Raw genomic sequence first — 11,029 nt, forward strand, 5'->3', positions numbered from 1 at the left:
AAACACTTTGAATTTTTATTTATAGAGCATATGTTGCCAATTTAAACAATAGAACATGGTGGTATAAAACCATCATAAAAACATTATAAAATGATTAAAATGACTGATCAAAAAGGTTGCATAGGCTGTCTACATAAAAAGGTCTTAGGAGATGGCTGAAATTTAACATACTGTATCTTTGCTGGAGGGAACGCGGGTGGCGCTGTGGGTAAAACCTCAGTGCCTAGGGCTTGCCGATCGCATGGTTGGCAGTTCGAATCCCCACGGCGGGGTCTTTCGGTCCCAGCTCCTGCCCACCTAGCAGTTCGAAAACACCCCTAAGTGCAAGTAGATAAATAGGTACTGCTTTATAGCGGGAAGGTAAACGGCGTTTCCGTGTGCTGCACTGGTGCCAGCTTGCCAGAGCAGCCTCGTCACGCTGGCCACGTGACCCGGAAGTGTCTCCGGACAGCGCTGGCCCCCGGCCTCTTAAGTGAGATGGGCGCACAACCCTAGAGTCGGACACGACTGGCCCGTACGGGCAGGGGTACCTTTACCTTTACCTATCTTTGCTGGAACAGCTGAGGGCTTCTGACACAAAATGTGCAACTCTCAATGGAGGCCAGCCAGGCCTCTGTAACATGGGCAACTCAGTGGTCAAGCCAGGACATAAGGGCTAAAGTGGTCCTTACAGCATCCTGGACCCAAGCTGATAAGAGCTTTGTATGATCTGTCTCTGTTACCAAGACTAAACTGCTAACCGGCTGTTTTAACTTTATTCACTGGTTTGCCAGTATCCCAAAGGATCAAAGCACGAGTACCATGAGCCCAAACCCCAATAATGGATGGCCAGCGGAATCTCAAGGGGATTTCCAGAGTCCATTGTGCTATGTCTGCATTGGCTTGACTGCATTGGCGCTCCGTTTCCAAACTCATTTCAAAGTACTGTTTTTGAGCTTTAAAGCTGCCTGCACCTCAGGACCCCAGGACCTCAAGGATTGCCTGTTCCCCACATGACCATCATCAGAGTCTCTTCTCCATGAGCCTCCTGTGAGGGAAGTGAGGTGAGTGGCAGCCTGAGAACCTGCTCTTTCAGGAATGGCTCCCCATTTGTGGAATGCTCTCCCCCTGGTAAGCATGTGTGATGCCATCATTATTCTATAACCAGACCCTTGGCTGCTAAATAATCTATGGCCTTTTAAATGTGTTTGTGGGAGGAGGTTTTTTTGGGGGGTATTCTTATTATGATATGCATTTTGTGTTTTTCCATTTTGTATTTTACTGCTGAAAACCGCCCTGTGATCTTCGGATGACAGGCAGCGTACGAATTTTAATCACCATCATCATCATCAGCTTTTAGGCACCAGACTTAAGGCGTCTCTGTCTGCTCCAGCTTCTAGTCATTAATTTAGATTGCACTGAGTTGTGATTTCTGGCCAGCTATGCGGTGGTCATCTTTTTAATGGAGTGCTGTAGGATTTGTCCTTTTTATAGTTATTGGTGGAAGAGCACTTCTAGGAATTTTGTTCTGTTGTTCTCTTCTCCTACCCCAAGAAACACCTATGACAGCAGGGACCAAAAGGAAGACCAAACTGAACCTAAAGTTGCCTTGGCAGTTTAGTTAAGCGTGGCGACTTTTCAAGTTGTTAGCACTTAAGTGTCTTTGCAAGGAAGGAGGATGGGGAGAAAACCAGACCAACTTGGCCACACCCATGGAACCTCCTAGCAGCCCCACCAGGTCTAGTGCTTCCATTCACACTACTAAGGTTGCAGGAGGGATCTCTCCGCAGCATGGCTTGCCATAAACCACAAGGGCTGCAACCCGATGGAAAACCAGACATCTCCCAGTCATTTGCAGAAGCCATTGGGCTGTGAAATCCTTTATGGAGCTGAGCCTATATATTTGTACCCGCACATAGTATACTTTTACTTCAGTTGACTTATTTATATTTTTTTAACAAAAATTAAATGCTGTCTTCCCAACATCTGTCGAAAGCAGCTTAAAACACATCTATAATAATTAAATTCATATTTAGGAAAAATTACACATTCAGCAAATTAAAAATATCTATCCTTCTAGCAGATGCCAATTGGTGTTACATTTCTGATCAATTTTAGACAGAGTCAATACATTGCCAAGCACACCCCCAGTCTCTGAGTAGTGAATTTTTTCATGGGAGCTTGCAAGTGCCTTGGGTTTAGTTTCTATAGTATGAAGGCTGGTAGTACACACACACTGTAGACTGAGCATAATATGGAAGGGCTCTCAACATTAACACAGCCAACAAATCTTACTATTCTCCCATTAGGTTTCTAGGGGAGCTTTCACAGACTCTTAGTACTAGATTCTCACAGAGAGAGAAAACAGGTCTCTCTGTCTTTCCAACTCCCAGTTACTAGCCTGACTGGTTCTTTTGTTCTTCTGCACACTCAGTCCCACACCTTGATGGCATCACCTCCAGCCAGGTGAGAGAGGGGAGAATACCTTCCTGCCTAAGCTCACCTCCTGGAAAGATTTCCAGCTATTTTCTGCGGAACAGTTTAGCCCAAGCATAACATAACAACATCTGATACTTCACAGACTTGGCTATAGCTATTAACGTCACAGACAGACTGGTTCAACCACTTTTCACGGTCTCTTTTTCTGCAGAATCCACTCTTGCAGCAGCTACAAGATCACAGGAATGGAGGGGAATCCTGAGAGCACAACCAGACTAACCCCTAGTCATAGAATCATAAATATGTAGAGTTGGGAGAGATCCCAAGGGTGATCGAATCCAACCCCCTGCTGTGAAGGGACCTCAACTAAACCATACATGACTGGTGGCCATCCAACTTATGCTTAAAAACCTACAGCAACTTTAAAAAAACCCTAAACCTACACCACATCTTTTTTGCTGGGTTAAGATGGATTTCAAGGTCTTAGGTTAAATATTTTTATTTTCTGTCGGGAAAATACTGGTGTTAAATGCACCAAGTGATTGTAATGTTCAGAGCTGCCTCTTAACACTCCAGCTGTACACTGCATCAAATGAATTGACATGGGGAAAACAGGAGACATTCACAGAATATTTAGGTCTGGGAACATGAATTCTGTTGCCCACCAAAAAAAGAGCAAAAAGCTGATGTGCTCATTTCTCCTGTCCAGCCACATTCCGGTCTAACAATCGCTTGATGCTATTGAGTCCTTAAGAGAGGAGGTATTATGTTTTATCAGGCATAAACATTGTGCTCTGAGCACTTAGGAAATGTGATACCCCTGCAGCAGAAGCACAAAGGTGAGGATTTGGAGCTTTAATTGCACAATCAATAGTTTAGATTCAAGGGCCTCCATAAAAGGATGTCTGATGAAATATTGCGGTTCAGAAATAAGTTCCTGAATCCAGTATTGATACTGCGATATTGCGTTTATTTCCGTACAGAACACAGAAATCATGTGGCCTGTTCCAGCAACGCGAAGAAATTTGGTTCAGTTCGCCTTTTGATGCAAACCTACCTAGTTTCCAAAATTCACCCTTCTCCTCATTTTGCCATGCAGTTCTCCAACCAGAAAATATGGACAGATGCATATATTTGGGGGAAATGTGTGTAAAAATGAATATTAGTGAAAACGGTATGAGCCCATTGCTGTGCACACTGTTGTCCTGTTATTTTGTCACTGTGGTTTTATGATTTGTAGTTTTAAAAATAACACACTGATCCTCTTTTTTTTATTTTGGACATTTGTATCCTGGTCTTCAGCTAACAGGGCTCCCAAAGTGACTTCTATAAAATCAATACCAACCAATAAAATGCTTAAAAGCATGATAGACACTCACTGAGGTATAAAGAGAGAAGGAACAGTTATGGAGGAAGGGGGTTGGCAAGTAGTTGGGGTTGGTGAATGGAGCAAGCAAGGGGGGCATATATTTCATATATTTATATGTCACTTAATGTCTCCGCAGTGGTGTAGCGTGGGGGGTGCAGGGGGGGCCGGCCGCACTGGGCGCAACATCTGGGGGGGGGCGCACTCGCACTCGCAGCTCTCTGCCCCTACCTGGCTCACTCACTCTCACTGCAGTGCTGGCTGTGCGAATCCGATCCGAGCCGCCGGGTCGCCGCCCACTGTGGAGGGGAGGGTGCCAGGCGTGCGGTGCGGTGCGGTGCGGAGAGAGAGCAAGGGACTATCTGGGGGAGGGACAGTGCAGCGGGGGGGGGGCGCAAATTACTTGCCTTGCCCCGGGTGCTGACAACCCACGCTACGCCACTGTGTCTCTGAACAGTTTACAGAAATAACATATGTAATAAACTATACAATGCAATACTTTTGCCAAAGCACATCCTGACTCCCAGTATACAACAGTCAACCCAGTACTATAGACACAGTATTCTGCCTTATATCTCTACTACAAATTCTGCCTTATATCTCTACACAAATACATAATACAGCACCCACTACACATCCCATTCTCCTCTCACAGCTCGCAAGCACCCATAAATACCACCCACCCCATCTCTCCAGTGCCTCCCACTTCATCCACATCCCCAAACCCACCTTGTGGCCCCTTCTTGTGAGATGCACCCCTAGGACCAGGGGTCAGCAAACTTTTTCAGCAGGGAGCTGGTCCACTGTCCCTCAGACCTTGTGGGGGGCTGGACTATATTTTGAAAGACAAAAATGAACGAATTCCTATGCCCCACAAATAACCCAGAGATGCATTTTAAATAAAAGCACACATTCTACTCATGTAAAAACACGCTGATTCCCGGACCGTCTGCAAGCCAGTTTGAGAAGGCGATTGGGTCAGATCTGGCCCCCGGGCCTTCGTCTGCCTACCCATGCCTAAGATGCACTTGGCCACAGGCAGCAGGGAACCATTTCTGCTGAGGTTGTGCTAAGTGGCACAAAGTCGCAGGGTGGAAAAAAATCAGCCCCCAAAGTTCAGAAGTCAGATGTTGATTCAAAATGCTCTAGCTAGCCAAACAAGCCCTGCAGCACCTGTCAAAACCTTTCCCTACGAGCTCATAATTTAATGCCAGCTATTTGGCCTGCTAAGCCGCAGAAAAAGCAACGCCGAGGCTACAGCTCTGGCTCCCTTGCGCACAAAATACAGAGAGCTGCTTTTGAAGGAAACCGATGGGCCCACTGATTTCTCACTACAACCATACTGGACCTTTCCCTGGCATGAAAATAAAGAATAGGAATAAAGTTGTTATTTATATCCCGTCCATCTGACTAGGTTTCCCCAGACAATCTGGGCAGCTTCCAGCACACATAAAAACATAATAAAAGGTCAAACGCTAAAAGCAGGGCTGCCTTCAGATGTCTTCTAAAAGTCAGGTAGTTGTTTATTTCCTTGACATCTGATGGGAGGGCGTTCCACAGGGCGGGTGCCACTACTGAAAAGGCCCTCTGCCTGGTTCCCTGTGACCTCACTTCTCGCAGGGAGGGAACTGCCAGAAGGCCCTCTGCGCTGGACCTCAGTGTCTGGGGGTGGAAATGCACCATCTCCACCACCCCCCATAAAAAGTGCCTGTTTTTCTCTTTCAGGCATCACTTCCACTCCTCGGAGGAAAGGTGGAATGTAAATGAAATAATTAATACATACAAGGGAACAGCTGTGAAGCACTTAGGAAGGTTCTGGTTAGTGGTATCACCTTTTTATACCTTTTTTAAAAGGAAGCTGGCATTCCACTTTATTACAAGACCTTGGAAAGGAAGAAATAAAATATCAGAGAAATAAACTCTCTCTTTCTGTGGTTTGTATTTGGACTGTGAGAGGGCATCACAGTGATCTATCCTTGAGGACTTATACATGGACTTGCCCTTTCGCAAACCAAAGCAGGCACAACTCAGGCCTCTGTTCTCGGCAATGTAAGGATAATATATATACAGTGGTACCTCGGGTTAAGTACTTAATTCGTTCCGGAGGTCCATTCTTAGCCTGAAACTGTTCTTAACCTGAAGCACCACTTTAGCTAATGGGGCCTCCCGCTTCCGCCGTGCTGCTGGAGCACAATTTCTGTTCACATCCTAAAGCAAAGTTCTTAACCTGAAGCACTATTTCTGGGTTAGCAGAGTCTATAACCTGAAGCGTATGTAACCTGAAGCATATGTAACCCGAGGTACCACTGTATATATATTTAGTATGCATGCAAAACAATGACTTCTCAGATATCTGTATCTATCTAAATAAGAGAAACAGGCCACACTGTCCTGGAGGGCTCAGAGCAATGTAATATATCCCCAATGTTTTCATTGAGCTAAGCAGAGAAAGAAAATGTACAGCATACCTGGCATACGCAGCAGAAAAAGGGGGTGGAAAAGACACCGCCTCTCCTACCCTTTGATCTGTGTGCCTCACAGTTTCTGCACACACATTTTGCCTTGTAAGCATATTTGGATTTCTACATGGATCGGCTTAAGCTGTAGCAGGGAAAAGAGGGGAGGGATCAAAGCTGGGAACAAATGCAAACGAGAGAAGGAAAAGGAAAGAGAAGAGGAAACCTTGTGCAAAGCAAGGCTGCTTTTCTACCAGTATTTGCAAGAATCTCTCTCTCTTTCCTCCCAGATGCAGAACAAACAGCAGCCATGTGAATAATAAAAATGGTGTTGAGGCGGGCTTTAAAAATAGAGAGAGAATCATAGGATTCCCAAGGGTCATCTAGTCCAACCCACTGCATTGCAGGAATCGCAGCTAAATAATCGCTGACAGATGGCCAGTCTTACCTGTGTTTAAAAATCTCCAATGAGGGAGAGTCCGCCTTGCAAGGGAGCCCATTTCACTGTCAAATAGCTCTTCCTCAGCCCTGTGGCTCCAGGTTGTATCTATAGAGACACACAAGCATATATACCTTTGTTTTAAAATAAAAAAATTAAAAAATTAAAATAAAGACAATATACAAACAACATCAAACATACTGATAAAAAAGGTGGGGAGGGAAATTAGAATGGATAAGAAGGAGGGGAAGGAAAGGGAAGGCCATACCCTACATTAAATTATGTGGTGCATATTTTATCATCACAATCCAAGACACTGGTAAATCACTTTATATCCTAATGTTCTGAAACATATCCTCTCCACAAACTTAATTGGACCATGTTCAGTCTCTTGTATTGACATAAATCAAAAATTTAGACCAAGTAGCATAAAAGTGATCTGATTTAGATTCCCCTGTAGTTAGTTTTCTTTGATATGTGAAATGCTCAGAGATACCTAAATCCCAGGCTCTACCAACCCAGTAATCAACTGAGAAAGGTGAGCAAGATTTCCAGTGATTAGCTATTGACATTCTTGCCCACCATATTCCCAATCTGGGATTTATATTGCTTTCTATCAACCCCTGTGGAAGAAACTATTAGTCAGTCATGCTGACTGCACTGCAGGATCAATCCTACTATGGGACAGAGTGAAGTGTGACCATCACAGGCAGCATATATGGGTGACATAAAAGCTGGCAAAACATCAGTGATTTTAATTTCTTACATTTTGGTGACCCAAAGTGGGAGGGAAGCTGCTAAAATATTTCATATTCATTCTTATAGATCAATTTCCTTGCTGACATAGCTGTATGAAAACACATGGAAAATAAGAAGTATCTACAATTACGTAATCTGTTACGGAGCTTTAAAATTGATGTGCCTTCTGCATTGTCTCAGAATCTGTGGTGTTCCTATGCATTTTTAGGATGTGAAATCCGCAACAGTCAGGGTTTTGATTTTCTACAATCAGTTCTCTTTCCATTCTTGTATCATCTTAGATTTTTGGGAAATTATTTAAGGCACATCCTCGTGACACTTACTCAGCAGATGAGATGTGATTATTCATGTGGGTGAGCAGTCCGCACTAGCAAATGGGCAGCATTTGCGAAATCCACCTTCACTGTGTGGCAGGGCCAAAACAATCCATTTTAGGGTGTTTCAGGACATACAGGCATTTTGGGGGGAAATAACAACAAATATTGACTGAACTAGAAATTCAGCGGTCAAATCACAATGAAATATCACAATCCTGTAAAATGTATTGCGATTGTAACAAGCATGTTAAATGTATTCATTTGTTTTTGTCTCTAAGCAGCTGATCTACACACATACACCATGGAGCTCAGTCACTTTCCATATCAAAGTAGCATCTTGCTGGCGACCTCTTTCCTGGAATTTGGACAAAGCTTGACACTCTTTTCAAACAGATGCTATTTCCATTCATTTGAGATGACACCATAGGTCAGAGTCATGGTGGACCTGTGCATTATCAGGTTTGTTTATTTAGCTCACATAGGAGTCACTGGAGAGTAAGACAGCTTGTATGGCATCATATATATATAAAACGTAAAAGTAAAGGACCCCTGGATGGTTGAGTCCAGTCAAAGGTTGCAACATTCATTTCGCTTTCAGGCCGAGGGAGCCGGCGTTTGTCCACAGATAGCTTTCTGGATCATGTGGCCAGCATGAATAAACTGTTTCTGGCGCAATGGAACACCGTGACAGAAAGCAGAATGCATGGAAACGCTGTTTACCTTCCTGCCGCAGTGGTACCTATTTATCTACTGCTAGGTTGGCAGGAGCTGGGACAGAGAAACGGGAGCTCACTTCGTCGTGAGGATTTGAACCGCCGACCTTCCGATCGTGGTTTAGACCACAGCGCCACCCTGTTTTAAAAGAGCTGCACTGGTTATCAGCTTGTTTCCAGGCCCAATTCAGGGTACTCATGGTATTTAAAGCCCTAAATGACCCAGGCCCCAAATATTTGAAAGACTGCCTCCTTCCCTACAGACTCTCTTGGGTGTTGAGATTGGAAGAGAGGCCTCTCTTGGTAGTTCCTCTGTCCCCAAAGGTTCGGCACAAGGGCAGTCTGGGAGAGGGCTTTATTGTGGTGGCCCCCTAGGTTATGGAACTCCCTTCCCATATATCTGGCACCTTCTTTATGCAGCTAATACTAAAGCAGCTTCTGATACGTAATGAGTATGTTTTTAGGACCCAGCTTATCTTTAGGGCTGTTAAGTTGTTTAAAATAGTTTTTAATATTGTATTTTAATGCTGTAACCTGCCCTGGGAACTTAGGGTGAAGGGCAGGTAATTAATAAACAAACCATTGCTCAAGCACCACGAGAACAGAATCAGCCCTAAGCAAGACTGTTGGAAGGCAGCCAAGTAGACAACATCTGCTTCCAGGTGAGTGCAGGGTAGCAAATCTACAACTGACAATAATTTTACAAAACAAACTCTCCAGCTTGGCTTGAGCTCATGCCACGTAGCTTGTCCCTGATCCTCCAGAGTGCCTTTTATGTACATAATGTATTGCTGACAGCATCTCCCTCCAGGGCAGTACACAACATACCAGCCCTCTTCTGGGTGACTAGGAATTCTCACTGCTCTGCAGCAGCCCGAAAAGACACAAAATGCGGGGATGGGATACCAAAAAATTGACAGGGTGGTGGCGAAGAAGAGAAGGTGTTTCAAAGGCCGATCCTGACACACGCAGAGCCTCTCTGAGCTCAAGAAGAGTCATGTGTGGGGAAATCTTGGCTCAAATGTGCATCTTCTATAAATGTCAACATTATTTTTAGCGTTGGCAGCGCACATGACAAACGAGTGTGTCACGTCATTCTTCAACCTTTTTGCTTTAAAAGACAACAGAAAGCTTTCAAAGAAAAAGAGGAGGTTGCTACTTAATGCTCCTAGAAATTGTTCAGTAACGCAGCATAAGCAGTACAGTGGTACCTCAGGTTACATACGCTTCAGGTTACATACGCTGCAGGTTACAGACTCCGCTACCCCAGAAATAGTACCTTGGGTTAAGAACTTTGCTTCAGGATGAGAACAGAAATCGTGCTCCGGCAGCGCGGCAGCAGCAGGAGGCCCCATTAGCTAAAGTGGTGCTTCAGGTTAGGAACAGTTTCAGGTTAAGAATGGACCCCCAGAACAAATTAAGTACTTAACCCGAGGTATCACTGTAATACAAAATAGGCTGCCATGCTAGCAACACTTTATTATTTTGATTTTTGTATTCCTCACTCAATGCAAACACAGGGTGAAGTCCAAAACAGTAGTTCTGTTAGTGCAGCAGAACTTCCCTTGCCCTCTGTCCCAGAAATCTCCCCAAATCGGTTCAGATTTATGGAGTGAGCAGGGATTGGTGAGGGAGGGAAAGTTCAGTAGTACAGCCAAAGCTCATTGCCTTAGCTGAACTGCTCCATTGTACAGTGCTACCTCGGGTTAAGAACTTAATTCGTTCTGGAGGTCCGTTCTTAACCTGAAACTGTTCTTAACCTGAGGTACCACTTTACCTAATGGAGCCTCCTGCTGCCCCCGCGCTATTTCTGTTCTCATCCTGAAGCAAAGTTCTTAACCCAAGGTACTATTTCTGGGTTAGTGGAGTCTGTAACCTGAAGCGTATGTAACCCGAGGTACCACTGTATACTGTTCATAGTTTCTAGATACAAACAAAATAGAAATACGGGGGTTTGGGGTTGGAGAACCTCCTTCACCACCTCTCCAAGAAAAGTCAAAACTTCCTCCGGGTATAAAAGGGAAAGGTAAAACACTGAGGAATCCAATCACAGATCTGTCATGTCAGGTCAGTTAAGTTGGACTAGATGACCCTTGGGGTCCCTTTCCAATTCTACAATTCTATGACTGCTAGTCTTTACCCTGGAAACTGTAGTTCACCCCTCACAGACAATTCTCAGCATTTTCAAACTAGTTTCAATAAATAATAATAATAATAATTTTATTATTTATACCCCACCCATCTGGCTGGGTTTCCCCAGCCACTCTGGGCGGGTTCCAACAAAATATTTAAAAATACATGAAAATTTCAAGTGTTAGTTGGAGGGAATCAGGTGCTTCAGACCTATGGGATGTACAATGCCTAAAATTAACTGCATCATGACCTGCACTTTTTCTCTCTGCTAAGTACATCTGAATACAAGCCCTCCTCAAGACTGTAGCCGTAACTTGAATTTTGAAATACTGACCCAGAACAAAGTCCTGGGAAAAGTTAGGTTAACATTTCAGGGCGTATCCCAGCAGGATTATTTTCTGGCGCAATTCTCTTTCAGCAAAGGACAA

The 11,029-nt window shown here is 44.3% G+C and overlaps 1 long non-coding RNA gene across 2 annotated transcripts; it reads left to right on the forward strand.

The window, feature by feature from the left end:
- The first annotated feature begins 415 nt into the window (after positions 1-415).
- Positions 416-5,703, forward strand: LOC310678989. Of its 2 annotated transcripts, XR_014512072.1 has the most exons (3): positions 416-1,043; positions 2,630-3,925; positions 4,242-5,703. It is a non-coding gene; the product is annotated as an uncharacterized lncRNA (long non-coding RNA). The 2 variants fall into 2 exon arrangements; XR_014512073.1 differs by lacking the exon at positions 416-1,043 and having other exon boundaries at positions 2,212-3,925.
- The last annotated feature ends 5,326 nt before the right edge of the window (positions 5,704-11,029 follow it).

This window comes from Podarcis tiliguerta (assembly GCF_965153285.1).
Source record: "Podarcis tiliguerta genome assembly, chromosome: 5".
Classification (NCBI taxonomy): domain Eukaryota; kingdom Metazoa; phylum Chordata; class Lepidosauria; order Squamata; family Lacertidae; genus Podarcis; species Podarcis tiliguerta.